This window comes from Mus caroli, chromosome 11, assembly GCF_900094665.2.
Source record: "Mus caroli chromosome 11, CAROLI_EIJ_v1.1, whole genome shotgun sequence".
In the NCBI taxonomy this organism is placed as follows: domain Eukaryota; kingdom Metazoa; phylum Chordata; class Mammalia; order Rodentia; family Muridae; genus Mus; species Mus caroli.
Window position 1 is genome coordinate 8,524,035 of NC_034580.1, and position 27,769 is coordinate 8,551,803.

General features: G+C 41.1%; 1 protein-coding gene across 8 annotated transcripts in view; it reads right to left on the bottom strand.

The window, feature by feature from the left end:
• Positions 1–27,769, bottom strand: part of Grb10 (growth factor receptor bound protein 10) — a 104,533-nt gene that overhangs the window by 64,662 nt on the left and 12,102 nt on the right. Inside the window, exon 1 of one of the 8 annotated variants that reach the window (XM_029483453.1) lies at positions 27,039–27,057. The exons of the other annotated variants lie outside the window; for them this stretch is intronic. The gene's annotated coding sequence lies outside the window, so the exon portion shown is untranslated. Of the gene's footprint in view, positions 1–27,038; positions 27,058–27,769 lie in introns of those variants that run through there. 8 annotated transcript variants of the gene reach the window in all.

Genomic DNA, 27,769 nt, shown 5'->3' on the forward strand with positions numbered 1-27,769 from the left:
GGATGTGATTTGACTTATCTCTCTTAAAAAATCCCTACTGAATCAAGTGATCCTCGATGCTATCAGCGACCCTTCCAATGGTCACTAAGCTGGAAATTGTAATTGCCCCTAGACCCTTTCTAACCAAGTACTTATCTTCCTTTCTAAATACTTTCAAGAACATTCTGTTTCTCCCTTGTTAATGTAATACAAAGGACGAGGTGTGGTGTGGAGGGAAGGATGGAGGGAAAGCCCAGCCACCTTTTCAGGACCAGCACATGACTATTTAACATGTTCTGGGGAAACTGACAAACAGGGCTGTGAAGCCCAAGTGGAGCCTTTTGATAGAGTGCAAGAGCTGAAGCCACACTCCATGCCCCAAACATGAAACTCAGTAAGCACTACATGTTCAGGGAGAGAAAAAAAGAATACAATAAGCATGAAGGGATTCACACCTGCAGTTAGAAGGTCCCATGTGACTGTGGTATAGAAACATACAAATGTAACTGAAACAGTACCCTAAAGGCCAAACACTTAAATAGGAAACTAAATAAACTCATGTTTAAATTATTCTCCTTTAATAAAATAAGTAATTTAAGGTCCCTCTTAAAATGTATCATTTTTAAATGAACAATTGCAACTGCCTAATTTTTTTGTCTATTGATATATAATGATTGCCTATTTAAAACATACAATTTTTCTTTGTCTGGTTATCCGAAGCATTTAGAGTAAGTATCTAGGCATCCCCCACCCCTTCTGCATCTAACTAAGTAAGGATGTTTTACAGCACCTGAACCCAAGCAAGTGAGATTGTCAAAATAAACCAAAATAAATGCATGCTTCATCCAGGTGCCAGAGAAGAAGGGATGCCCCAATTCACTGAAGTGTCACAAACTGTTAACACAGATGCCATGTGTACTGCTTGCCACACTTGAAGAATTACAGCACAGTAAAGGTACCCAACCAGGAATCTATTTTAAACTTTCTCGGAATACAGAAATCACTGCAGGCCTCTGTGCCCAGCCAGCTCCACCCATTGCCAAGAGCCAGCTGCTACCCACCTTCCTGAGCTGGGAACAGGCCTAGACTGGGGCCCCCACAGTGCAGAGCCCAGGCTGGTTGCAGACAGGGCTCAGCGTATACGTGCAGAAGGAGGTACTGGCTAGGACTCCTGTCCACATCCTCAATAGGTTATTTTTAATTCTTTTTTACTCATCTGAGGTAAAGTCAGATCCCAGAGGATTAAGTTGTTTGTCTAGATTCTCTGACATTCACCATGACATAGGCTAAAAGGCTACATTCTGTCTCTGTGAAAAATACACATATCCCTCACATATCAGGAGTCTGATCCAAAGAGCAATGGCAAGACTTTTCATATGTTGGCAATAAAGGACATTCATACAAAATTTACTTTAGGACGAAGGCAGTATGGAGAGCACAGAGTCCATTTTGACAAGAGACGTGAAAAGCTTTCTAGGTTCAAAGCCCTTGACATTTCAAAGTTTTTTGTATTTACAGAATTTCCCAGACTCATTCTGTGCTGAGTGAACTGTATATGCCTCTTCTGACCATCAGCCCATCCATCATGTTTGGGCCTCTCACATTTCACACTCCTCTGCAACTCATCAAACTACCCTCAAATGCACGGGAGACCCCTTCCTGGGTCTCTCACGGTATACTGGGCCTATCTTCTTCCTCAGGAGGCATCTCTGACATCCCCTGCCCAGAAAGCCCACCTTCTGCCAGATTGTCCTTACTGTATTTGTTTCATGATTATTATCACTGTTCATAACTATTTCCTTTGTCAATAGCTCCATGTATACCTCTTCCAGTAGAATTTGTGAACCTACTTATTTGTCTAGTGAGGTCCAAAATGTCAACCTGACCCTCAGAATGTGTTTAGTACATGGATGATACTCAGTATCAACTTATAACCTTTGATTAGCTTCTAAGATGTGGTCATCTTGATGCTGAGTAACTTCTAAGCATTTCCGGGTGCCTATGACAATGATCACACTGTTGACTAACAGAGGAACAGAGAAGGTCTTTGATTTTACCGAGACAAGAGGATATGACGTTCCAAATTGAAAAGGTAAGAGTCTAGGCCTTCCATGTGAGACAAGTGAGCCTCTGGCTGCTATTGCCCTGCCCTACTGCTCAATTACTACCTCCATCATTCAAGCAGAAAGCAGGACCATTAGATGCATGCAACAATTCTGAAGCTTCTGTATGTATAAAAATTTCACCTATCAGTGACTCATTGACTGAATTATATATCTGATCCAAGCCACAGCTATTAGTGAACACAGCTAGAATCAGAAAATTATTTGTATGTTGAAGATTTTAAGAAGAAATTTTTTTCTCCATAAAACCCTGGAGATTTATCTAATTGCTGTAATTGCAGATTGCTCAAGACTGGAACCCACTGTAAATCATCTTGTTTTCTGAGAAATTCTGGAACTGTCATCTAATTTTCCAGGAACACTGAATACATACTGCCAAGTCTTGATGCTGGATTTTTATAAGAGTAGACAGTGCCTTCAAAAGCCACTGAACAGCATTGAACATATCCTTAAAGTATGACAGAGGAGAGCAGAGAATAGTCAGTATTGGTGCGTTCCTGGTGTCCTGGCTCCTGGGGAAGCAGCCTTGGGCACAGCAGCATCAAGGACAAACACCCAGCAAGTCTACAAAGTGAGGCATTGATTGGAGTCTGTGCCGCTGCCATTTCTGTATGTACCAGCAGGAAATGGAAACCGCCAGGGGGAGGTGATTGAACAGTAAGAGAGTCTTTGTGCCTTTACCCTTCCCTGGGCCATTATTTGGCCCTCAAAGTCTATCCTGTACCTAGCTGACAATGACACTAGTAAAAACTTAGCCTTTCTCTTGGGATATCGTCCTCTGATTCCGTGCTGTATTCTCTTGGGAAGAAGGAATGAAGGGCCACATAGCATGCAGGGGGAAGGGCTGTAGTATGAGTCTAAACAAGCCAAAGCTAACTGGCCACATGACAATCAGGCCTGTGACCCATGGATGTAGCACAGAGCTTCAATTAGCCACAGCCTCGTTAAGAACAAGGAGACCAGTATGTATGAGGCACAGGGAACTGGATTTCTGCACAAGACCTCACCCACTAAACAGACTCGCAGGTTGCCGCCAACCTTCTCAGTTGGCTACAGTTTTCTTTTCCTTTTCTGGCATGTAACTGATTTTGGCTTTACATCAGATTCAATAATTAGAATGAATGGTATTCCTAATCTTCAGCTCTCTCTGCAGATTTGCTCCACTTGGGGGTTGGGGAGAGATGAAAAAGATTTCACTCTGCAGCCATGGCACTGTAGGCAAATACTTATCATTGTAGCTAAAGGGAGACTTCAGAGATAAAGGGGAAGAAAGACACATTCAAAGAAGAACGAAAATATGATTAAGGCCAGTACATGTGAAAAAGACTTCAAAACCAAGGTGGAAGGATGAAGGCCCAAGAGAGATGGCACAAGTACATCAAATGACATGAGTACTGATAAGCATAAACCAAGAGTTCCTGCTCAAATCTAAAGAGCCAAAGGCCAACCCTCTAGGCTCTATCCCCGCATATACTTAAAGCAAACATTGGAACTAAAGTCTGCTTCAGAACTTGAAGGACACTGTAGATGAAATCTTTCTGGTAGCTCAGGGAGAGAAGCTGGAGAAATGGAAGAAAGAAAGATGCACTTCTCCCCTAAAATTCTATCTCAGGCCTTTGAGGAGAAAAAGAGCCATGCTGTGGAAAGGAACGCAATTGAGACAGGCAGCTGACAACCAAGCTGAGCAGCCATCTTCTAAGAAACAATGTGTCCCCTTTTCATCTCTCCTCTTTTGCTTCACAGACTCATGTCTCCAACTGTGACATGAGTCTGTGACTGTCCCTAATGTGTGGTAGCACTCCAGTGGACCATTTGGAGCTTTTGAAGAAGGTAAAAACACCCAGTTCATTTGAATACCTAATTTTGGGAATCAATGCACACATTTGTGCTATGACAGAACTGTCAGGAAGAGATGCAGTGATTCTTTGCAGGAAAGCAAGGGTGGGTCAAGGTTTTCTGCATTGTGGAGCCTTCTACTTGCCTCTAGTGCTCCCTTGGTAATCTGCTAGTGAAGGAAATGGCAGATAAAGCACAAAGTATTCTGGTAGCCATTGGTTCCTTGTGTCTTCTTTAAATTGTGTCTGGACTACACAGTGAGACCTTATCGCACAAGATGCAACAAAAAGCCAACAAAACCAATCAAACAAGAACACAGCAAAACCTATTACAGTACAATGGAAACAATTTGTAATTTTGGTATTTGTGTGGCTGAAGGAGAAATACACAAGTTTGAGGCCAGCCTGGACCACATAGGGAGACCATGTCTCAAAACAAAGCAAAACCAAAACAAGTAAAATTTCTTAGGGCTAATACAGAAGCTTAACTTTTGTATAAGACACAAAAAATTAATTGTATTTGTAGCTTAGGACAGTTGAATACTTTAAAACAATTAAAAATATTCAATTTATAAGAATAATAAAATATTTAGGAATAAGTTTAGCCCAGGAGGTAAGTGACCTTGATAACTGAAAATTATAAAATGTTCTAAAAGAATATAAATTAGACATAGGTAACCAAAGGTGTACCATGTTCATAGATTGAAATATTGCTAATATAAAAATGCTATCAAAAATAAATCTTCAAGATCAATACAACCTATTATCAAAATCTACTGTAGTCCTTTTTTTCCCTGAAAATCTAAAATGTTCTCAAGGGAGTATGAATAGTCAAAACAGTATTGAAAACAAACAATATAGTCTAAGTATTCTTGTTATCTGTGTCTAAAACTTACCACAAAGCTACAGTAACTAAAACTGTGCAGTGCTAGATAAGGTTGTTGACCAGAGTAATAAAACAGCTCTGAAATAAACTCTTGAGGATATAGCTGATTTTCAACATGGGGGACAACAGGAGAGCGTATCCAATATACTTCTGGGAAGAGAGGATGATCTACATGTTGAAGAAAAAAATGGATCCTACCCTACATCATGAACAAGTAATGTGGTTGGAAAACCTAATTCAGAGCTAATAGTAACACATAGACCTCATGGATGAAACAGAGGAAATCTTCATGACCTAGTATTTGACAGTAACTTCTATGATATAAAAATCAGTGGAACAGGTATTAGGGAAACATCACAAAACTTACATGCATTAAAGGCTATCACACATACTCAGAAACAGACTTTGCCTAAGGAATGCATGAAAATACGTTCTGTATCACTAGTCATTAGGCAACTAGAAACCAAAATGATACTGGGATACTAACACATATACACACCACATGCACACAGAGGAGGGGGAAATCTATCAAGTGTTAGTGAGGATGTGGACAAATTGGAGCCCTGTTGCATTGTGAGTGAAATGTAATATGTGGTTGTTGTTGCTTGTGATCTCACCAAAAGCAATCCTTGAGTTAATATATAGAGATTCATACCATGTTCATAGACACTGAAGAAATCACTTATAAGCCTAAAAATGTACAGCTGATTAGTATCTTAAATGCTACCAGGATTTCTCACTAATAGCTATAGACTAACTATAGAAGTATGTTAATAACTGGGGCCCATTTTTCTTCCCTGATTTGAGGGCCTATTGACAAATTTGTCTGGCTGTTTTGATTTCATGTGTATACCTAATGTTAAATCCTTCTTTGTAGACTGTCATTATAAATAATGTATGAGAGTCTGTTGGTCTTGGCTGAGCTGTGACCTCATAAATACTTAAATAATCGTCATTATAAAGTTTATTCTTCTTTATTAAAACTATAGCTTTGAAATACAATTAAGACAAAGTCAAGAGTTGGATGACACTAAAGTCAATATTTTTCTTTGAAAAGTCAATATTTATATTTCTAGATCCCACAAATGAACTTGAATATGCCTTTGTTCTTTTGGCGTTATGTCTTATTTTTGTACTTTAGGGGCCATTTGTACCAATTAAATTATTTTCATAAGTTTGAATAACATTGTGCCCAGTAACACTTTTTCTGAAAACTATGTTGGGCATTCCTCACTGCCCTCTGGAGACTGGAAGAGCACAGATGACATCTGAACCCTAGCTACCACAGGTAACTGTGAATCCTATTCATGATGAACTTTATCTGTATGTGTACACACTCCTATCCTACTGTTGGTCAAGTTGACAATCAAAATGCAAAGCAATCAAGCAGTTGACTAAATGACACTCTGTGATGAAGCCTGGCTTACCTCAGTTGTCTTTCAAGACAAGTATTACATGACCTTTGGCAGTATGCTCAGTGCATGGTAAAAAAAAAAAATCTCTGCAATCAACTTGAAGTTCTTTTCTTTTCTTTATAAAGCTTTTCATTCCCTTGATTTTAAAGCATGATTGAAGGGGTTGGCTCACAACCTGCAAACAGGGTCTTGGTGGAGTTTGGTTTTGTGATAGTGATGCTTGTCTCCCTTTCAACATCCCTAAGTCCAAAGCCCAGTCTCTGGATACCCAGGCCATATCTAGCACATCGGGATGGCAGATCTACCCGGCTTCCGTCCCTTCTCCTCTTCTGGCTGGATCAGGCCCTCAGCCTGCTCCATGCTGTTCCCAGCCAACAGTGTGGTCATTATGATTGCCTTTTCCTTCCTCTGACCTTTTCATTTATAAAACATCCCACATCTGCTTAAGCACAACTAGCATGGGGAAACTGAGGTGGGGGTGTCATAAAAATACACATTGTTTGAATATATCATATCGGTATCTAATACATTATGTTCTAACTTAAAGAAAAGGAAGTTCAAAAACAGCTGCTTATGTGAAAAAAAAAAAAAAGAGGAGAAAGTGACCATGCATTGCTCGGGGTGGCACAGAAGAGACCTGGTGTGACCTTCCGTGCTATGCCTTGAACAGCACATAGTAATGGGGATTCAGGATCATCTAACAGATAATAGCTGTGTTTTGTTTTCTTTCTCTGTTTGCTTGATTTCTTTTTTTGTTTGTTTCTGGTAGCCCTGGGTGCCTTCACATTTGTGAAGGAGCCACTGATGACCTCAGCTTCTTATTCTCCTGCCTCAATTTACAATGTGCTAGGATACAGGCTGGTACCAGTGTACACAGCTTTAAATAGCATAATTGTTGACAGGCAGCTTAAGTAATACAATTTAACTTAATAATTAAAATTAAAAAGAAATTTAAGTCTTAAATTATTACCACAAAAGGTTGTACCTTCCATAAAAGCTGGGAAAGTCTATTCTTTATGAAGAGAATTGAGCAATGTTCATGATCTATTAAGATAATCACATTCACAACAAACAACAGAACATTTGTGTTCTCAATCTTAATGAAAGGATAAAAAGAAATGAATACTTTAAACATCAAAGGGAAAACAGAGAAGAGACAAATGAAGAAACATTTAAAACAGGAACAATTTATGATAGAAGATAGATGGCTTGTGGCAATGAATGTCAACTGCCCAATTACCTCCTGTTCAAGACATTATTCACAAATATTCTAACATTGAAAAAAATATTTGAGGCAAACTGTAATAGAAAAGTTTTAAAGAGACCGAAACAGAGCAGACACAAAAAAACCAAGCAGGAACACAGAATCATTTAGTAAGACTCAGGGACAGACCAAGAAAAACTAATTCAAATTTTAAAATGATACACTGATAATAACTAACATTGTAACTTCTAGGAAAAGAGACAACATTAGGTCTCTATTCTTAAAACATTCAAAATTTACCACTGGAGAGATGGCTTTGGGGTTAAAAATGCTGGTTGCTCATACAGAGGACCTGGTCTTGGTTTCTAGCACACACCTGGAGGCTTCCAACCATCTGTAACTTTAGGCCCAGTGGGTTCTAGCTCCCTCTCTGGCTTCTGTGGGTATTGCATGCATATGGTGCACATACATACATGTTAAATGTGGTAGTGCAATGTTTTTATTCCCAGCATTCAGAAGGCAGGAGGCTCTCTGTGAGTTTGAGGATAGTCTAGTCTACATAACCAGTTATAGGCCAGTCAGAGCTACATATGAAGACACTGCTCTTAAAATAGAAACATAAAAGAAGAACAAAAGGAGAATGAGTGTTCAGCTTCAATAAAACATTTACAGAACAAACAAACAAACAAACAAACAAACACCATAACACCCTCAAGGAGAAACTGAAAAATAAAAAACAAAACAAAATGCAAACTCAAAAACTTGTTACTGGGGACTTTGGCTCATCCTATAGGTGAAGGGAAGTGTAAAAAACAGTAAATACTAGTTTCTTCAGTCCAAATCTCTGCTGATGACAAAGAATTCAAATCTTTTTATCATTGCCATCCTTTAAGTCTTTTTATGCACATTTAAAAAAATCTTCTCACCTTGTAAATTCCTTATGCAAATGCTTTATCCCCAGCTCCATCCAGTAAAACTCATTTTCCTGCCATAATTTTAGACCTTAAGTCGCCAACTCCTTTTTTTTTTTCCTTGTAGTGATTCTTTCAAAACCCATAAAAGGCAGTGAGGTCAGATGCCACCCAATGGGGAAAAGACAAAGTCACCATTTGCTGCAGAAAAAAAACCACATGAGCTTCCTGTACCACGCCTCTTGTTCTTCCTCTCTGTGAATCACTCACCCTTCCATCACAAGTGTTGCCACCTTGTGGAGTTAAATTCATCAGAGTGATTTTGCTTACAACCCCAAACTTATTTCTAACAGAAGGAATAAACCTGAGTTGGGGTTAAAGAACACATGATTGCATGCTAGATTGGAGTTGCTGGATACTTATGGAAAAGGGCATTTGTGAATGTTGTCAAACACTTGGATGATTTAAAATTATTAAATTACAAAGAACAGCAATACATTTTGTAAAAAACGCAAAGATCTTTGAGGCTAAAAACTGTGGTCCTAGGAAAAATGTTTGTTTCTAGGATTGTTCTAGAAGCTCAAGCAGTGCTCAATTGGGTCCAATGAGGATTTGTAGGCCAAGTGGCCAGAGGCCCCTTGCTACCCAAACATAACAGGTCAACAACAACAACAACAACAACAACAACAACAACAACATAACCAAAAGAAACAATAAAAGATTAACAAAAGGAAGACAATAGTAAGGGAAACGGTAGGAATGTTGGTAAATAAATTTGTAAATTTTAATAATTTTTTTGTTAAAAAATATACTAAAATCAGAACAAATCAAAACTCTAGAAAAAAGTGAAGATAAAATGGAGTATACCCTGTCTCAACTTTTATCATACAGAACACATGTACTGGCTCTGCTCCAGCCAGTCATTCTACATGTTATGTTTCTAGCTCTACAAATATAAGGACACGCTCATTCTTGCTCTGAACGTCTATGTCTGATCAATCCTCTCTGCTTCCTTCTGTTGGATCCTAAATAATTTTGTACATTTCCCATATCAGCATGGATGTGAAGTCTCTGTGTCTGGCCACTGAGAAGACCTATTGTGATAGAGTCTAGCTCTGTAAATCAAGTCTCTCAGACTATAACATATCCAATGTGGTTCTTTCCTAACTTTCTAACTTAACAACTCTCTCTTCATAGTCTCTGTAGTTTTTCCACCTACACTAACTGGCAAACAATCTCCCAGATTTGTACCTACAAACTTTAAATGCGGTCTTCCTCAAGGCTTCATTTGTAGGATTCTACAGTGGAAAGACTAAAACTGGGATAAACAGGGACTTTGTTTTAAAATAGCTACACTATGAACAGTAAGTGGGAGAGATTCCGAAGACTTTAAAGATTTTAGTGGTCTTGTTGCTCTAGATCACTGGTGGTGGGTGGGGCTGGAGAAAGGATGAGGGATCAATCCTCTTCAAGTCAGAAAGAGCAGGTAGAGAATTTAAGCCCCAAAGTTGGCTGGGGCACATACTCTTGATGAAGTAAAAGCAGAGAAAAAAGTCTGGAGTCCTACATTCCTTCCAAATCCACAAAACAGACAAGGCTTTATAGTAAAGTAAGTTTGGGTTTATACAAAGCCAAATGCTTGGCTTTCCCCTAATATGTCTTTGAGCCTTTAATCTAGTAAGGCAGTTCTCTAAAGCAAGGTGAGAGGAAGTGCTTTTTCCATGATTTAACTTCCCTCCCATGCTTTGTGCTCTCTTTTCCAAATCCTCCTCTCCACCCTACCCCTCTCCTTACTCTCTTCATACTTTTCCCCTTACAGAAGAGTTGGCTGGGCTAGTGGGGTGGAAAATCTATTGTGAGGACTCTGCCCAGTGAGAGTTACCACAAATATGTGAGTTAGGAAGCCAGGGAGACAAGACAGGTTCCCATCTTACAGGGTTACTCTAGGCAGAGATATCATTTGAATCCTTTGCCTGGACTCAGAGAATGTAGAACGAGGATAAAGACCCTAGATCATCTGAAAGACACATGTGAAAGTGTCCAATGTTGCATCTGAGCACTGAACAGGGCATTTCTGTTGAGAAACGTAGGGAAAGTTTGGGAGACAGTATGGGAGGGAGGTCATTCTCAGTGGAGGCACCTCACTTAGCAAAACCCCACCCGATGAGAACTTTCTGCTACAGGGATACTAATATTAATGACATTCTTTCTTCAGTGGAATGGGTGGGATGGATCTGCCTTATATATCAGACTTTGAGGCACAGCAACCTGGTCTCATGGAGGGGGTGTGAGGCGTGTATAATATGGACTCCCCCAAGGCACATGGACTCAGTGCTCCATGCAGCAGTGTTAGGTTGTCCTTGTTTCCTCTGATAACCCTTAAGCCAGGCATCTACTGTCTGCATTTCTCCTGGCCTTCTAGTCTTCTAAGTTCTAAGGAGAAAAGCAGTGCTTTCACAGCCTAAATATTTTCTCATTGACTCAACAAAACAAGTGAAAATAACTTGGTTACATTCTTCCTGTGTCCTGAGAACTTGTTTCAGGCTAAATTTAAAAGGATAATTTCTTTAGCAAAGAAACTTTAAGGTAGCATTACATTCAACCTATGGCATGATTATCGCTTACTATTCTTACCTTAACAGAGAGAAACAACAAGTGGAATGAAAGTAAGTTTAAAACTATGAAGTTTGGTGAGTAAAATTTGTGAGCAAGGTTAAAGTTTCAAATGAGGCGTGTATGCGCGCCAAAGCATCTGTACTGAAACAGAAGGAAAGACACCTGCAGGCAAGATCCTGTCCATAGAAGCTCTAACTTGAGAAAGTGCAAATTCACTCAAAAGGAGAAAGCCTTTTGAATTTAGTGTTGCAGAGGCTTCCTGTTCAACAGTGACTGTCTAGGGAAGCGTTTTCCCCAGGCTAACACAGAGAAGCTGCTGCAACTGCGCTTTAAGTGGACTAGCCTCCACCCATAACTGGGAGAACCAAGTGGCAATGTCATCCGTATGCTCCATCTTTGCAGGCAAAATAAAATAAAATAAAATAAAATAAAATAAAATAAAATAAAATAAACCTGGGGAGTTCATGGAATCTTGTTCCATGGTTTTAGAGAGCTTTTAATGCCAGGCAATGTTCCAGGATTGGAAGGCCCTCAGAGGCCATTATATGAACTTGTGAAGGAAAAAAAAATCAAAGTTTCAGTGAATACCCCTGCCCCCCAAAATACTGTAGATGCTGAGACAATAGGATAACCTGCTAAGACAACAGCAGCCACGAATGAGCCTGGAAAAGGCTCATAGGTATATGGTGCTTCTGTGAGAGGTCATAAATATGTCAACACTGTATTAGGGCCATTTTAACAGAAAATTTACATAAAAACTCCCTCCAAAATAAAACAAAACAACAAAACCCAATACTGACAATTAGGGCATACTACAAGCATTGGCTTCCAGTATAGAATCCTTGTCTGATCTCCACTGGAGTGCATGCTTCTTATTCCTACATCTGTGACTGACCACAGAAGTCTACAAAATAATAGATCTGGAAGCTTCAGCAAGTAGGTGAATTTACAAGCATAGAACCTCAAATAGGAAGCAACAAGAATATCTAGGTTCTGAACGTTTGGGTGTTGCCCCCTCTACACTCTGGAGAGAGATTATTGACCCATGTCAATCCATGGGTGATCAAACAGACCAGCACCTTGCACAAATTGGTGTGCTGTTGCTGCTCGTCTTTATCTGCTCTCTGTTGCCATAAGAACCACCACTGCACTCTTTGACATGTACTCCATGCAGTCATCTACTTCCCAGCACACCAGTCCCAACATCTGTGCACATTCTGAGCACCAAACCCCACTGTATGACAGCAGAAGTTACAGAGATTGTGCCTGCACTGAGACTGCTGGGTCTGATCTATGTAACTTATCTTACAATGCCAAATCAACTGCTTCTTCACTTGCACTACATCCATCCTACTGCAATAGTAGCATCACCACTGCTTAAAAACCAGCAAGCTTAAGCCTTATCCCTAATGACCTAACACCCTATACTGCCAGAAATGTACCAACAATCATGAATATTTCAATATGTGCATTCTACAGGTCAAGAGGGAAGGTGCTCACTAAGAATAAGGTTAATCAGGATTCAGAGACACAGGGTGCAATGCCTAAAAAACAATGGAGAACAGCCCACCAGACCAAGAATGAGGAAAATGGCAGCTTAACTGAGAGAAGAGAACAGACAACAACATCAAGATGACAAGGACGATTTTAAATAAGTTACTGTAAAAATGTTTGCAATCAGAATAGCAAACACTCTTGAAACAAACAAAAAAAGAGCTAAAGTGCTGTTATTCACAAGTGGAGTGACAGATGATCTTGCTGGCTAATCAAGGATGTCAAGGCAAGTGAGAGATGATCTAGTGTGATCTATAAGAGACAGGGTACACAGGAAAACACCAAGTCAGGGCTAGCCAAGAACAGTGACTCAGGTGAGGCCAAAATGAAGTAGTAAGGGAATTCCACAAAAGAATATGAGTCGCCCTCAAAGAGAGACCGGTTTGTTGTTTATGGCTTATGGTGTCAGTTCATGGTTGACAGCCTCCATTCCCCTGAACTCCTGAGAATATGTGAGAGGAAGCTCACCTCATGGTGGCTGAGGTGCAGAATGAGACATGGAGAGAGGCTAGGACCTAGATATACCTTTCAAAGGCACACTTTCAGTGACCTCTTTCCTCTAAGGCAGACCCCATTTATTCTGAGAGCCATGAACCCATCAAGGGAATAACCCATCAGTTCAGTCAGACCACTCAGCATGTAATCACTCCCCAAAGCCCGTCAGCTGACAGCCAAACTTCCCACACAGGAGCTTGCAGAGGACATCTCAGTTCAAACCACAGGCTTTGCCCACACTAGGCCTGGATGCCCTGGTCTGACACCGCAAAGCCATTCCTGGCTGACAACAATCTGCCCCTGCCACAAATCCTGATTCTATTTTGTGTCATCCTGCCGAAATGCCAAGGGACTGGGCTTCAATCGAAGCATAAATTCTGAAGAGAGTATCTTTCTATTCAACGTATCCCCTATATAAGGGGGGCTGTGGAATCCAGGACAGTGCGCTGTATCAAATGGGTATTCATAACAAATGCGTGGAATGGATTTTTAAAAAGTTAGGAAAGTGAGACCAAATCTACTAATAGTTTAAAATGCACTGAAAGTATACCTAATCCAATGAGTCTAGTTTTATGTCAGATAGTCACTTAACAAATGGGCTCACAGATATGAGGAGCCTTGCCAGGACCTCCGGTAGACTGGTATTGTTTTGGAAAAGATACATATATTCTAGAGCAGAGCATCCACACACCACCATCCCCTACCTTAGCCATTTAGGATTTAGGATAAAGAATAGAACCAGGAAACACAGGTATAACAATGTTAACCGGATTTCTCTAAAGTCTAAGACTTTCTACCCTGGACCTAGACTTATGAAAACACAGTAATCAGTTACCTCAGTGACTAGTGTGTGGAGTGGTGCTTCAGACCAGGCAGTGAGGCCCACAATGGACAGTTATGTGAGTTTTGAAAGCTGGGCATGATTGTATATACCCATAATTCTAGCATTCAAGAGTCACTGGCAGGAAAACCAAGAGATTAAGGCTACCTTTGTCTATGTAGTAAGTTGGGATGGTCTCAAAACAACAAACAAAAATACCCCAAAAATTTATGACAAAAAAGTCTGGAAATTACTTCCTCGATCAATGCTTGGTGGGTCATACACTATTTACTACCCACTGACATTCGTGAGGACTCAAAGTTGTCAATCATAGCAATAAGGTTCAGAGTGTGTTGTTGGTAGACTGCTTGCTTATATATGTATATGTAAAGTCCATGATTCAATAGCTAATACCAGAAAAATCAAAACAATTATGATAATGGATAAATGTAGACTCAGCTCTTGGAGCTCAAATAAAAAGTAGGGCCTGTCATAGCACCAGGTCTTTCCTGCCAGAAGGCCCCATTCCTTAAACTGCTATTGATGACCACATTTCAAGCCAGAAAGGCCAACTGTGAAAAGCATCTTCATTTCCATGCTGTGTCTACATCAAGCAGTCCTGATCAGGCTATTGGAATGCAGAGGCTTTGAGGAAGAGCTCCATTTGAATGATGTAACCAGAAAAGAAAAACACGGGAGATACAACTTGGTCAGATGATCCTAGTGGGGCCAGGAGTAGTTATGGATGGCTTTCTGCCTATTCAGATGTGTCTCTTCAACCCTGAGAAGGCATGCCAAAACAAAAATAGACCTACACCTCAAGGAACCTCCATGCTGCTCACAATAAATTCTTGTTGTGGAGAAAGACTCTGGTAACACTACGGGGCAGAGAGATCCAAGGGGGCTTTTACTCCTGGATTTCAGACCACCAGTTATAGCCTATTCAGGATCATTCTCTCTAGGTATATATATATATATATATATATATATATATATATATATATATATATATATATGCACCTGAAGCTGCAGACACTATGGGAACAATCTAGAAGGAGCAACTGAAAGCTAAAACAGCCATTTTATAACTATTTCCTGGGGAACTTAGACACCAAAGCCCTAAGACCCATACTCAACTGTGCCATTAGGAAGAGGGTAAGGGCCTCTGTCTTGCAAAATCCAGTCTGTCTCTCCACACAGTATGTCAGAAAAACAGATAATGGCTTTAAATCATTTTTTTTTTTTAGAAATGACATCACTTCTAATTTTTATATTTGGAGATTTCTACCTCCACTGGATCTATTCTTTTCCTGGATTCTGGTTAAATACCCCAGACCCACTTCCTAATGCCTCTGCCACATATGTTCCTTCAGATTTAGAGACTTGCTTTTAAAGTGTGTGTGGGCACAAGAAGTCAATCGCTAAGATAAAACAAAAAAATGTGGAAAGTCACCACATCAAACACGTTTGTCTATTTTCAAAAAAAAAAAAAATGGATGTTAAACTTTGCAGTCGGAAAAACAAACAGTACACTTTTTAAGTCTTACAAAATGAACTAATATACAACCCACCACAATGACCTCAGGGTTGATCCATAGCCACAGAGACTGTATAAACACTTCTCCTGGGCATTGCTTACCATGACCCCAGACAGCACCTACAGCAGGCTCTGGTAATGTTCCAAAGCAGACCAACATGTCATGGTCATGGGCTGACCTTGACCATTCCCATGGAAGCCAGGCATCTACTGACTCCCAATGGAACTCCTTCATCTGTTTTCCTTTCAGTCAAGAGAACATATCTCATGCAGCCTTATAGTTAGACATGACAAAAACTTAAGATCTTATTAAGGAATATAAAAACCTGGTAAAAAAAAACAGATGTCTTAGCTTATTCCAAGATTTTCTAGAAACAAGGTACCTCTTGATTCTTGTTTGGTATCTTTGGTATCTTCCAAAAATTCCTGAGCTAACATAAAGTGTTCTTTCTGTCTAGCGTTCACACACTAAATATTTAGAGTAATAACAGTAACTATTTAGACACGCAACAAATCCCAACTTTCACAACAAAGATATTCAGCCTGGTTGGCTGCAGGGAAGCCTAGGCCTTCTTGAAAGGAGACAGACTAAATTTAAAAATGCAAATTCCACATGGGAAAGATACAAGAGACTACTATGATTTCACAAAGTAAGGTACTAATAGGATAAATTAAGAAATACACGAATAAGTAGGAATGAAAGAAAAGGCAAATTAAAAAAAAAATCAATCATGAAATTTTAGAATGGTATGGCTAGAACATATGGGCAGCTTCAATGTGAACCAACAATTAAATCTAAGAGATGCAGTATTCCTTGATGGCAGCACAATGACTTAGCCTGTGTGGGGCCCTGAATTTGAAAGCTAGCATCTTTAAAATATAGAAGTGGTCTGGGCAGATAACTCCATTGACAAAAATACCTGCTGTGTAAGCAAGAAGATCTGAATTTGGATCCCCAGAACCCTTGTAAAAGGGCACACATGGGAGCTACAGATTCCGTGAGAGAGCCCACCTCAAAAAAACAACAGGTGAAGTACTTGTGTGTATGTACGTGGTACATAAACAGGAGTATGTTCATGTGTGTGTGCACATGTGTGAGCACATGTAAAAAAGAGGTCAATGTCAGATGCTTTCATCAATTGCTCTATATCTTACTTTTGCTTACTTTTGGTGACAGAGTCACTGTGGTGGTATGAGTGAAAATTGTCCCCCACAGGCTCATATATTTGAACATTTGGTGTCCAATTAGTGACCCTGATTTTAAGGTTATGGAACTTTTAGAATGTAGAGCTTTGCTAGAGAAGAGTGTCATGGGGGCGTGGGGTGGGTAAGAGTTTATAGCCTTGTTCCATTTCCACTTCACTTTTCTGGCTTCCTATGTAACAAAATGTGACCAGCTAGCTTTTTGCTCTGGCTATCTGCTTCAGTGCCTTCTTCTCCATCATTATGGACTCTCCCTCTGCAACCATAAGCCCAAATAAACTCTTTCATTTGTTTCTGCCCATGATATTTTATCACTGAACAGAAAGGTAAGCAATATCACTCACTGAACCTAGAACTCACCAGTTGGCTAGACTGGCTGGTCAGCAAGCTTCAGGGACCTTTGTCTTTGTCCGTAACACTGGGACTAGAGATGTGCATGGCTAGGCCTGCTGTATGTGAGTGCTGTGGGTCCAACTCCTGTTTGCAGAGTAAGCATTTTACTGACTGAGTCATGTCTTTCACCTTATTATTATTTTTTAAAAAAAATATCAGTTGGCAAGAGAAAAAAAATCTCCTGCTTGCTTGAGGATTTTGGTGATAGACCCTTAATCTTATGCCTGGTATATGCCTTGCATAAGCCATATTCCAGCAGACAAGTAGTTCAAAAAGAAAAAAAAAGAGCAAAACAAGGCCATTCCCCTTACATCAAAGGCAAAAAGCCCACACACCATGAGCCCTAACTACCCCAGGGGCCAAAGATCACATGGTGAAATAATAAACAGAAATGCAAAGGGAATGGGGAATAGGAAAACAGATTTTGAAAAAAAATTCATTGTTCTTTACAGATGAAATGAAGGACAATCTATCAGAACCAAGGTGAACATTCAATAAGGTTTCAATCTGGGAGCAGGCTGTAACCCCCTCCTACCCCACTAGTAATGTGGTAATTAGAAAGCTGATGGTAAAAAAATCGTTTCATTCACAAAAGCATTAAATATTCTCCAAACATAGACAGACATGAGATTCTTTGAAGAGAATGGAAGGCTTTTATAGAGGAGCCTGAGAGAGCCGGTGTAGAAACACACTCCTTTCACAGGTTGGAGGTACTTCTTTCACCACTCCTGTGGGATAGGGAAACGCAGCTCATTTCACACCCAATGTACAGAGAGTTCCCTTGCTGAGCTGATGCTTTCTGCCCACAGAACACATAGAAAACTTCAAACAACCTAAATTGGCCCTCCGAAATCCTGCTTTCCTCTTCCATTAATTCTGTTCACATATTGGGCACCCATCAAAGTACATCATGGGCCCTCCACCATTCCTATATACCTTTCACCCTATCTACCAGCCTAACTAACCTTAGCTATAAAAGCAACGGAGAGCCATCTATTTCTACCTCTACTGCTGACAGCAGCCACCCCTTCTCTTCAGATATACATACTGTTTTATTTCCCAGAATCCTTGTTACCCACCCATCCCCCAGCACTGCAGGGCCCATGAGCTAAGAAGCATAGACGTGCCACCCTTACCCATCTTCTGCTGAGATATCAAAATATCTGAGCCTAGATAATTTATAAATAGAAGTTTATTTGCTCATGGTTCTAGATGCTGCCAAGTTCAAGTGCATGGCCCTGGCATCTGCTTGGCATCTGGCAAGGGCCTTTTTGGTTCATCAGAACATGGTGGCAGCATCACATGGTACAACTGAACAAATATCCCAGCTTGCAGCTAGCCTCTTCTTGTAAACTCACTAATACCACCATGGGAGTCTCCTATACTCATCTAAACCTTATTACCCATCCACGGATCTCAGAGATCTATATACTACTGACACAGGACCTTAGAGATTCAGTTCTCAACAAAGAGACATGCAAAGGACAAATTCAAATCATGATACTTATTGTACTTTGAATTCACCCAAACTGCCTGTGCCCTTGAGTAGCTCTCCTTTCCTCCTCACACCTAAACACAATGGGCCAATTAAGTGCTTCAGTCTAAGTCACATGAACTATTATTAATTACTGAATTATAATTTTCTGGATCCTCACCATATTCTCAGTCTTAATACCCTCAGTTATTTCTACATCTTCAATATGAGCCCTAACTTTGCTTCCATAAGCCTAGGGATACAAGTCATGAGTAGTGTGGCCAACTCTTATCATTGCTCAAGACCCAGGAATAAAGAGTATGGAAAGACAAACAGGTTGTGGCATGCATGGTCAGCCATTACGTTTATCAGTTCTGCAAAAACTGCAGGTAAGCAAGTGTTTAAATGTGTTCTAGCTGGGCTTGCCCTCAGGGGGTCCGGAAGGGAACTTAAGCTGTTGACCTTTGTTCTTCAGGCAGCAAAGCCTTCTGATGGGATGTACCACAGCTATATCTCTGTAGCTCTGAAAGACTGCCCTAGACAGGAGTCATTGAAGGAAAGCTGCTTTCTTTGCAACACTCTTCCTTCTGAACCTCTAAAACCTATAGCCCTGTGGACAAAAGGCCATCTCATCACTCCCTGGTCATCCTCATCACTGCCAAATAGCTACTTTGTTCTAAAGTATTCTCAGATGGTATGAGAATAACACTAGCATTGATTCTTTGGCCTCCAACTGGTAAGAGTGATTGAAGATAGAGCTTGTCTGTCAGTAGACCTGTTCATATCAGGTTCACTATACAAGCTTAGCAAATACGGGGCAGGGAAGAGTTAGCTACTTGCACTCAAGTATCAAGCCAGAATTACTTTTAAGAGACTATAATACAATCTTTCTAGCCTCCCCCTCATTCTTTTCCTAGGATAGGTTGATTGTTCTGGATTCACAGGACAGCCTTCTTCACTTGACACTAGGAGGACTTGAGCAATGGGCTACCTCAGATTTTTTAATACTGTACTTTCTATAAGTGACATTATACTTTGTTTTAAAGGTAGAACAATTTAAAAATATATCTTTGCTTTGATGTCTCCAAGTGGTAAATACTGGCAGATATAGCTCATTTGGTAGAGTGTCTACCTACCATTCATGGCCCTGAATTTACACTACACTAAAAAAATGTACAATACATTTTTAAAAGGCTGGGTATGGTGGTATATGCCTGTAATGCATAGTACTCTAGAAATAGAGGCAGGAAGAAAAGAAGTTTAGGGTCATCCTTAACTAAAGAGCAAGACTGAAACCAGAAAATAAGGAGTGTGTGTTGGGGAGTGATTATCAATTTATGTAGCCATTTAGCCACAAGTTTTTAGGTCCTTTAGTCATTTTTAATGGAGCAATGGGTCTTGGGATCTACAACTTAACAAATGTTTTGTATACAGTGTCCTTTGCCTCCATAGCCCACAAACCTAAAGTAGCTCCCCTGGGAACCAAGGTTTCACCAGTCAGTCATGAAGAACTTCAATGCATACCTAGGGCAGTCTGAAGGTAGTTGAGCCACTTGAACTCAATCCTCCAAGTCAGCATGGAGAAAAGATCTCATAGGATAAGAACCCCTTTGAGTGCTTTTACTTCTTCAAAAAGAAATCTAAAACAACCACACCAGGTTTCATAAATTTTCACTTGATACCCAGCATGCTGCACATGGCCAGTGGCCCAGGGTAGGACAATTCCTTCCATTCTGCTGTCAGGAGGCACCCAGAGGTCGGCACCTTGAAGACTGGCTCAGCTGTGCTCCCCATACCCCAGCCTGTATGCTGATTCTGGCATGGTGTACAGTCCCACCAGGGAGAATGTTCTTTAGCTGCCTTTGGGACAAGTCACACACATGAGGAAGAGACACAAGGAAAATGTGTCACACTTCCAGTATTTCTAGTTTCCAAGAATTTTTTAGCCTTACCCCTTTGTGAAATACAGCCTCTTTGGGGTGGACAACACCCAGAGGTGGCCAGAGCTTGACTATTTTCTCTTTGCCAATATGAGCTCAGAGGCTAAGCTTAAAAACATTCACCAGAGTCCCAGAGAAGATGTCCCCAGCCACAGAGGAGCAACAGTGCCCAGCTTATACGGACACACCCTATCTGTATTAGTCTGTTCCAAATGTGTGACATTAAGAATTTGCTGCCTGTGAGGAATGGACCGTGAGGCTCCAGTGAACAACTGTGTATCCCAGGCCTCCCAATGGGTTGGAACGTCCAACCACGTTCTGTCTGTGGTCAGGCCACCACATCTGGGACTGAGCACAGCTCTTCAAGGATCTATTTCTGACCTGGGAACATGAGGCACTTTCCAAATGGGGCAAGGGCCTTATCATACCTCTTACTTCTGAGGACTTGGTATAGTATAGTGTACAATGTTCTCCGTTGAAAAGCCAAGGTTGGCCCTGAGAGAGTAGTATAAACTCAATCTAACTTTAATGTGATAAGAGTATACTAACTCTGAGAATAAACTAAGAATTGTTAAGCAACTGTGATGTTGGGGTGTATCTCCAGGCGATCTTACTTGTCACTGTCACTACCTCTATGACCTCAAGAATTAAAAAATAGAGCAAAGAATGTTGCAAATTATGCACACCTGTTACAAAAGGCCACCGAACAAAACACCTTACAAGTAACCACAGTAATATCAAAAGATCTGGGTTCTTCCTTAAAAACTATCCCAGGGGAAAGGAACTGAACACCACTATCCTATAGTGGGCTAAGTACTGTGAAAAGCCTGTAAGTGATGCCATGCTGCAGAGTGAAAGCATTTCCTCTAAGATGGAAAACAAGACAGGTCCTTCCCTTTACTGCTTTTTTGCAGCATGGTTTAATTTGAAAGTCCTATCCAGGACAAGTAAGAGGAAACATAATGACAATACCAATACAAAGCACCCAGTGGGAAAGGCAGAAGTAAAATATCTCTGTTCAACTATGAGACAAAAGCATGGGGAAAAAAATCTTCATGAGGGGTTTGATAATGGTGTCCTCAGATATGACACCAGAAGCAGCACTAGTAACTTCATCTAATAAAGAGGTGCTTAGCGAGGTAGCTCAGTGGTAGGGTGCTTACCTGAATGTGTGAGGCTCTAACGTCAACCCCTACCCCACTCTCACAAGTATCCCCTAAGTATCACAGTACATTGGAGCACAGTGACTTTTCTGGAAAGTGCTGCCACAAAAAAACAAAACAAAACAAAACAAAAAACAAACAAAAAAACAAACAAAAAAACCATTAGCTTCCTTGCTTCCTAAGCTTCTTTGGCCAGGGACCTTCAGGAAAGTGCTGAGTTGCTCAATATCTCAACATAAACCAGGGTGATTCTTGATAAAAAGGTGACAAGGAATGGAACCCAAAGTCCAATGGGCTCTATTAATACATCCATTGAGCAACTAGAACAGGCATGAATACAAAAATTTAGTAGTGCTTTTATTACCCAGAGAGGTATTTTGATGTCAGATTTTTTTTTTAAGGTAGCACTAAACAAAGTAGAGGAGTGAATTAATAATCTTAGAATGTAGTCACATGTTCAGATACAATGAAAGCTAATTTTTTGTCACTTCCCTTAACAGGGTTACTAATGAGACAGCTTAGACCTACCTTTCAGGATACGACTTCATGCTGACATGAGACAGGGCAAGAGCCTCAGTGGGACATCTCTGTTGTCGCTGTAGACACACTGTGAAAGGCCCTTCCTAGTCCTTACCTTATTAAGAGGTGAAGACAGTATGCAGGGGCCCCTGGAGAAGCAAGGTGTTAAAGTGTACAAATGCAAAGCAAGCTACTCAGTGGTCAAGGGCTCAGCTTGAGTGTCTGAGGCCTTGTTTTCAATCCCCCACATGGCAAGGATGATAAAGAACGCACCAGCTCATAGAAAGTCACGAAGAGTTTCCTAATCCATTCTAGATTTCCAAACGTTTACGGGTTGCACCATTCTAAATGAAGGAAAACCTACTACATAAAACCTACAGGAATGTAAATGAATTTGCAAACAGGGTACCTCAAATATAAATAGCGGAAAAACACACATCTAAGAATCTAACAACATCTAAGAATGCTACTTATGACCATGCAGGGCTAATGACAGAAAAGATTTCACTAATATTCCTGGATTAATAGCACTACTAATGATAGTGTGATGTACCTTTAACAGAAAATTTCTAGAGAAAAAAGCATTGGGGGGGGGTGGATAACTAGAGGGAACACAGTAAGTTCTCCCTGCACAAAGCCTGGACATCAAATAGCACACTGGTCGGAAAACCAAACCTAGGCCCCATATCATACCTAAGTGCAGCAGATTTCAATGGGGCCCTGAGAGATCTGTGCATGTTAACTGTAAGGAGCACCACTTTCAAACAGTGGAACAGTGTTAAATATTAACCGTTAACAGTATTAACATTTAACTTGTCAGAACTGAAACTTGCTAGCTCCCTTCAAGACAATAAATAAATATTAATAGCAGCCCTCCCTCCTTGCTATGGCTTTATTTTCTGTGGTCTTAGTTACCTGTGGTCAGCCAATATCTGACGATAAATGGATAATTCCAAAATAAGCAAACTGTGCCTGATTCATAAATAAAATCTCACCACAGATGTAAATGTGGACAGGCTCAGTACTGCCATAGTTTGGGTCTAAATGTCTCTCAAAGAACTGCATGTTAAAACAGTTGGCCTTTACCTTGGAGCTACAGAAGACAGTTGCAACCTTCAAGAAATGGGACCGATAAGGAGATTTTTGTCCTTAAAGAGCTTCAAATATGCCCTTCTCCTTCTCTCTCCCTATCATTGGCCACCACAAGGTGAACACTTTGCTCTGGGATATACTATTCCTACCATGATGTACCATGCTGCCATCGGCCCAAATGAATGGGGACAAGCAACCATGGAAGGAAATCTCTGAATCCCTGAGCTAAAATTGGGTTTTCCTCTTTTTTGCTGATTCTTCCCAGTATTTGTTAAACAGTGATAGAAAGCTATCTAACTCAGTTCCTATCAAGCCTCCTCTGGAGGTCTTAGGGTGCACTCCTGTGGATGAGAGGGACTCCTGTATTTGTCAATCATTCTGAGCTATCCTTCCACTCTTTTTCCATCATTTATTCTTCATTGTCGCATTTAGCTACTTTTTTTTTTCTTAAATGTGTTACAGTTGCTGTGACAAAATGTTTGACTAAAGCAACTATGAGAGGAAGAATTTGTTTTTGGCTTACAGCTTGAGAGGGTACGGTGGCATGTCATGGCAGAGATGGCTCAGTTGGAGGGATAGCTCAGTGCTGCAGGAACATGAGGTAGCTGGTTAAATTACCACAAGAAGCAGAGAAAACTCCAGCAGTAACCAGGTCTAGACACTACCTGCTACTAGTAACCTACTTCCTTTGTTTGCTGAAGGTTCCACAATGTCCCAATGCAATGGTGCCAGCTGGGGACCATGTCCTCAACACAGGAGCCTATAGGGAAACACTTTGCATGCTAACTGTAGTTGGTTTCAACCTACGTTTGGGAAAACAGACAAGAAAACAGACCGATTCCTCAAACATCTGTTGAATGTTGACAGGAGAGGGTCTTGTCAAAAGCTATCAAGGTACTCCTTGCAATTTTTGCCCCACTTAAGTTCTAAACAACTGCTATGTCCTGGCCATGGCTAGCAAAGGCAAAGAGCTCCTGGACTGGCTCCAAAGTGGAGAGAAATCATGTGTAGGTGACTTAAAGTCCCATTTATACCATCAGGATTTTCTTTCCTCCCTGCTATCAATATCAAGTTTCAGCCTGAAGCATCCTGAGTTCACCCCTGGTGCTTCCTGATGCCTGCAGGAAGTGCTCTACAGACTAGGAATGTTCCTGAAGTGAACAGTCCTAAAGCCCCTGTCCCCATAAAGCGGAGTCAAGTAAATGTTGATTCGTCACCTCCCAACCTCAACTCACCATCTCCTTACTCTTTAACTCCCAACAGTCTTGAGGGAAAAAAGCCCACTTAGCTGGAAACAAGGAAGGAGAATACTGGGAAAAAAAAATCAAATAATCATCTATAGAAGGGGTTCAGGCACTGATGGCTTCAGGAATGAGGCAAAACATTGGGTTGTGTCCACCTGCATACACAATCCTTGACTGGCAATGGCTTGTAAGTTTAAAATACTACACTTGAACAGCATATAACATACCCACTCTACAGAGCAAGCCTGCAACTCAGTACACTGTGAAGTGTTAGCCTTATTTCTCAGCATATCATGGCTGACTAGAGCTCTAGCCTTAGCCAAAGAACACGGGAGAACTTCTAGCATGTCACTAAGCCAGGAAGCAATCAAAATTCAAAGTAGGGTTTCTATTGAATGTATGTTGTTTGCATAGCATCATAAAGTTGAAAAACTTACTGTCTAGATTAGAAATGATAACTATTGTAATTCACTTATGAAACTATCAAAAAATTTAAATTAAAAAAAATTGAGTCAAACTATCTCCAGTCATGTACCCTCTACAGTGTATTCTATGGATTACAAACAAATGCGGTCCATTCAAACAATTTTGGATGTGATGAGTGGCTGTACCAACTGTCAGATTTGCCTTTCAGTGTCCTGCACTGGTGGAAGCTGGAATCCTGGGGCCCAGGTCGACTCCCTTTTTAAAATGGGATGAAATAGAGAACAAGATGGCTCAAACAAAGGAACTCTTATGACACACTCTCCCAGACTTCCCAGAGTCCAAAGGGCTAAGACTGCTTCCACACCACCCCTCATTTTGCTGTTGTCCCTCTAGTTAGGCAGTAACTCTGCCAGAAGAAGTTGCCAACCTTTTGCCCTAGTACCCCAAAGCCCACGTGGTTACAAGGCTCAGAACACAGCATCTCTTCTCCAGCTTCATGTCCATTAGGAACCAGCCATGGGGGCTGGTGAGATGGTTCATCAAATAAAGGCATTTGCCATCAAGCACAGCAACCTGGGTTCAATCCCTAGGTCCCCCATGGTGAAAGAAGAGGACTTACATTGTTTGGTGACATCTACACATGGTCTGTGCCTGAGCCACTCTCTAAATAAAATGTATAAATTAAAAAAAAAATTAAAGAATCTCCAACGGGCCTCACAGTGATGGTAGATTCCATTTCTGATGCAGCAAGGGCTAAATGGAGTCTGAAGATGTGGGCTGAGCAGTATGCGCTCCAAGGTCATAACCCCTCCCTACCTCTGCCCAATACCCTGCTACCCTGGGTATCATCAGACCACAGTCCCCCAGGTCTACGATGGCATGTTCACCTGTTCTAACCCAAGAAAGCTTCATAAGGCATTCTTTCTACGTCATAAGTATGGAACTGTCTGGTTTTTGTGGGACCACAAAGGTTGAAAGTCAGTGAATTCAGACTGTCGCCTAAATGTCACCTAATTCTAAAATTCAAAAGATGCACTGTTCTCTGAAATTTCCAAAGCCCAGTTTTGGGTGGTAATTACATGACACTGAGAAGAGTAACTGGTGATGGAAATCCTTAGGAGAGGGTTTAAGAACAAAAATAACTCACATTTTAATTCTACCAATCTGGCACTACTCCCACCCCCTTCAGACTGGTAGTGAAATTGCCATTAACTCCATCTGCTGCCTTCTTCTAACCGTTAGTACACAATTCTCAATACTGCTAGGCAGGAGCTATAATCCCTGATTTCTAGTCCAGACATGGGGAGGGGCAAGAAACACAACAGGAATTCAGTTGTAAGTCCACATGGGCACCTCATACCTATCCCCACAATTAAGTGCAGAGTTGTGTGAAACCCTAAATGGGAAGTGTCACTTAAGTGGGAAGTCTTGCTTCTCAGGACTGATGAAAAGGAAAATCTTAGTCATCCCAACCCCAACATCATCTCCCCATCCTCACCCCAGCCCATCATCTCCCCCATCCTCACCCCAACCCCAGCATCATCTCCCCCATCCTCACCCCACCCCACCATCTCCCCCATCCTCACCCCAATCCCAGCATCATCTCCCTCATCCTCACCCCAGCCCATCATCTCCCCCATCCTCACCCCAACCCCAGCATCATCTCCCCCATCCTCACCCCAACCCCAGCATCATCTCCCTCATCCTCACCCCAGCCCATCATCTCCCCCATCCTCACCCCAACCCCAGCATCATCTCCCCCATCCTCACCCCAGCCCAACATCTCCCCCATCCTCACCCCAGCCCAACATCTCCCCCATCCTCACCCCAGCCCATCATCTCCCCCATCCTCACCCCATCTGGTGGATATGAGGGGCTGGATATGAGGGGCTAAAAGGTAATGCACAGGACCATTACCAAGTATTCCACTCAAGCCAACACCACCAAAAGCAAAAACAAAAATAAAAACAAAAACAAAAACAAAACAAACCCCCCCCCCAAAACCCAAAAACAAAACAAAAAACCCCCAAAACCCAAAAACAAAAAAACCCAAAAACAAAAACAAAAAACAAACAAAAAAAACCCAAAAACCAGGGACATGCAGAAAATGAAGGCCGAGGCTGAAGGCCTTGGCTACCAACAGGTCAAAATCCCTGCAGTCATTCACTACATTCCAAATTCAGACAGACCAAAAATGAAAAACACTCACTTTTTACTCACTGGTCCAGAAATGAAACTATTTGCTAATATAGACAGCAATGTCCCCAGCCAGCAGCTGCCTGGGTGAATGCTCTGTCCAGGCCTCTTATCAATACACTGGCAGTGGCTCCTGCCATCAACAGGAAAATGGCAGCTGATGAGAAGGGCAGTCAAAATGTAAACAGGTGATCTGACTGCTTCTCTGAAGATCTACGTCAATGGGGAAGGAATAGCGGCTATGGTCATGTGGACAATTTGTTGAGCTCAATCAAAAACAGAAATGACGACAAAATCTCTGTCATCCAATTTTAATTAATTGACATTTTCTTTCATTGAAATAAAAGGTTTTATGAATAAAGATTTACAGTGCCAATGTGCATTTATCCGAGGCTCATATACTAGACTATTCTCCAGTGAGGTTAAAAGATGACCAGGTCAACCTTAGTATCCTATTTTTAAAGAGAAAAAAGGTTCAGTTACCCCAGATGCCCATGTCTGCTTACAGCCCAAGCTGGTTCGCACAACCGCTGTCTACCACTTGGCTGAGAGCAGACACTACGTCTCCACGTTCCAATTTTCAGGTCTACGTGGGTACAGTTACTACTTGTTACATAATATCTTAAAAATTGAGATTAAAAATGGTTACATAATTCTATCCTATGGCTACGGTCCACCCAGGCTCGCGCGATCCCGGACTGTAGGCGAGCCGGTAGGCGAGCCGACAAGCAAGCGCCGGCAAGC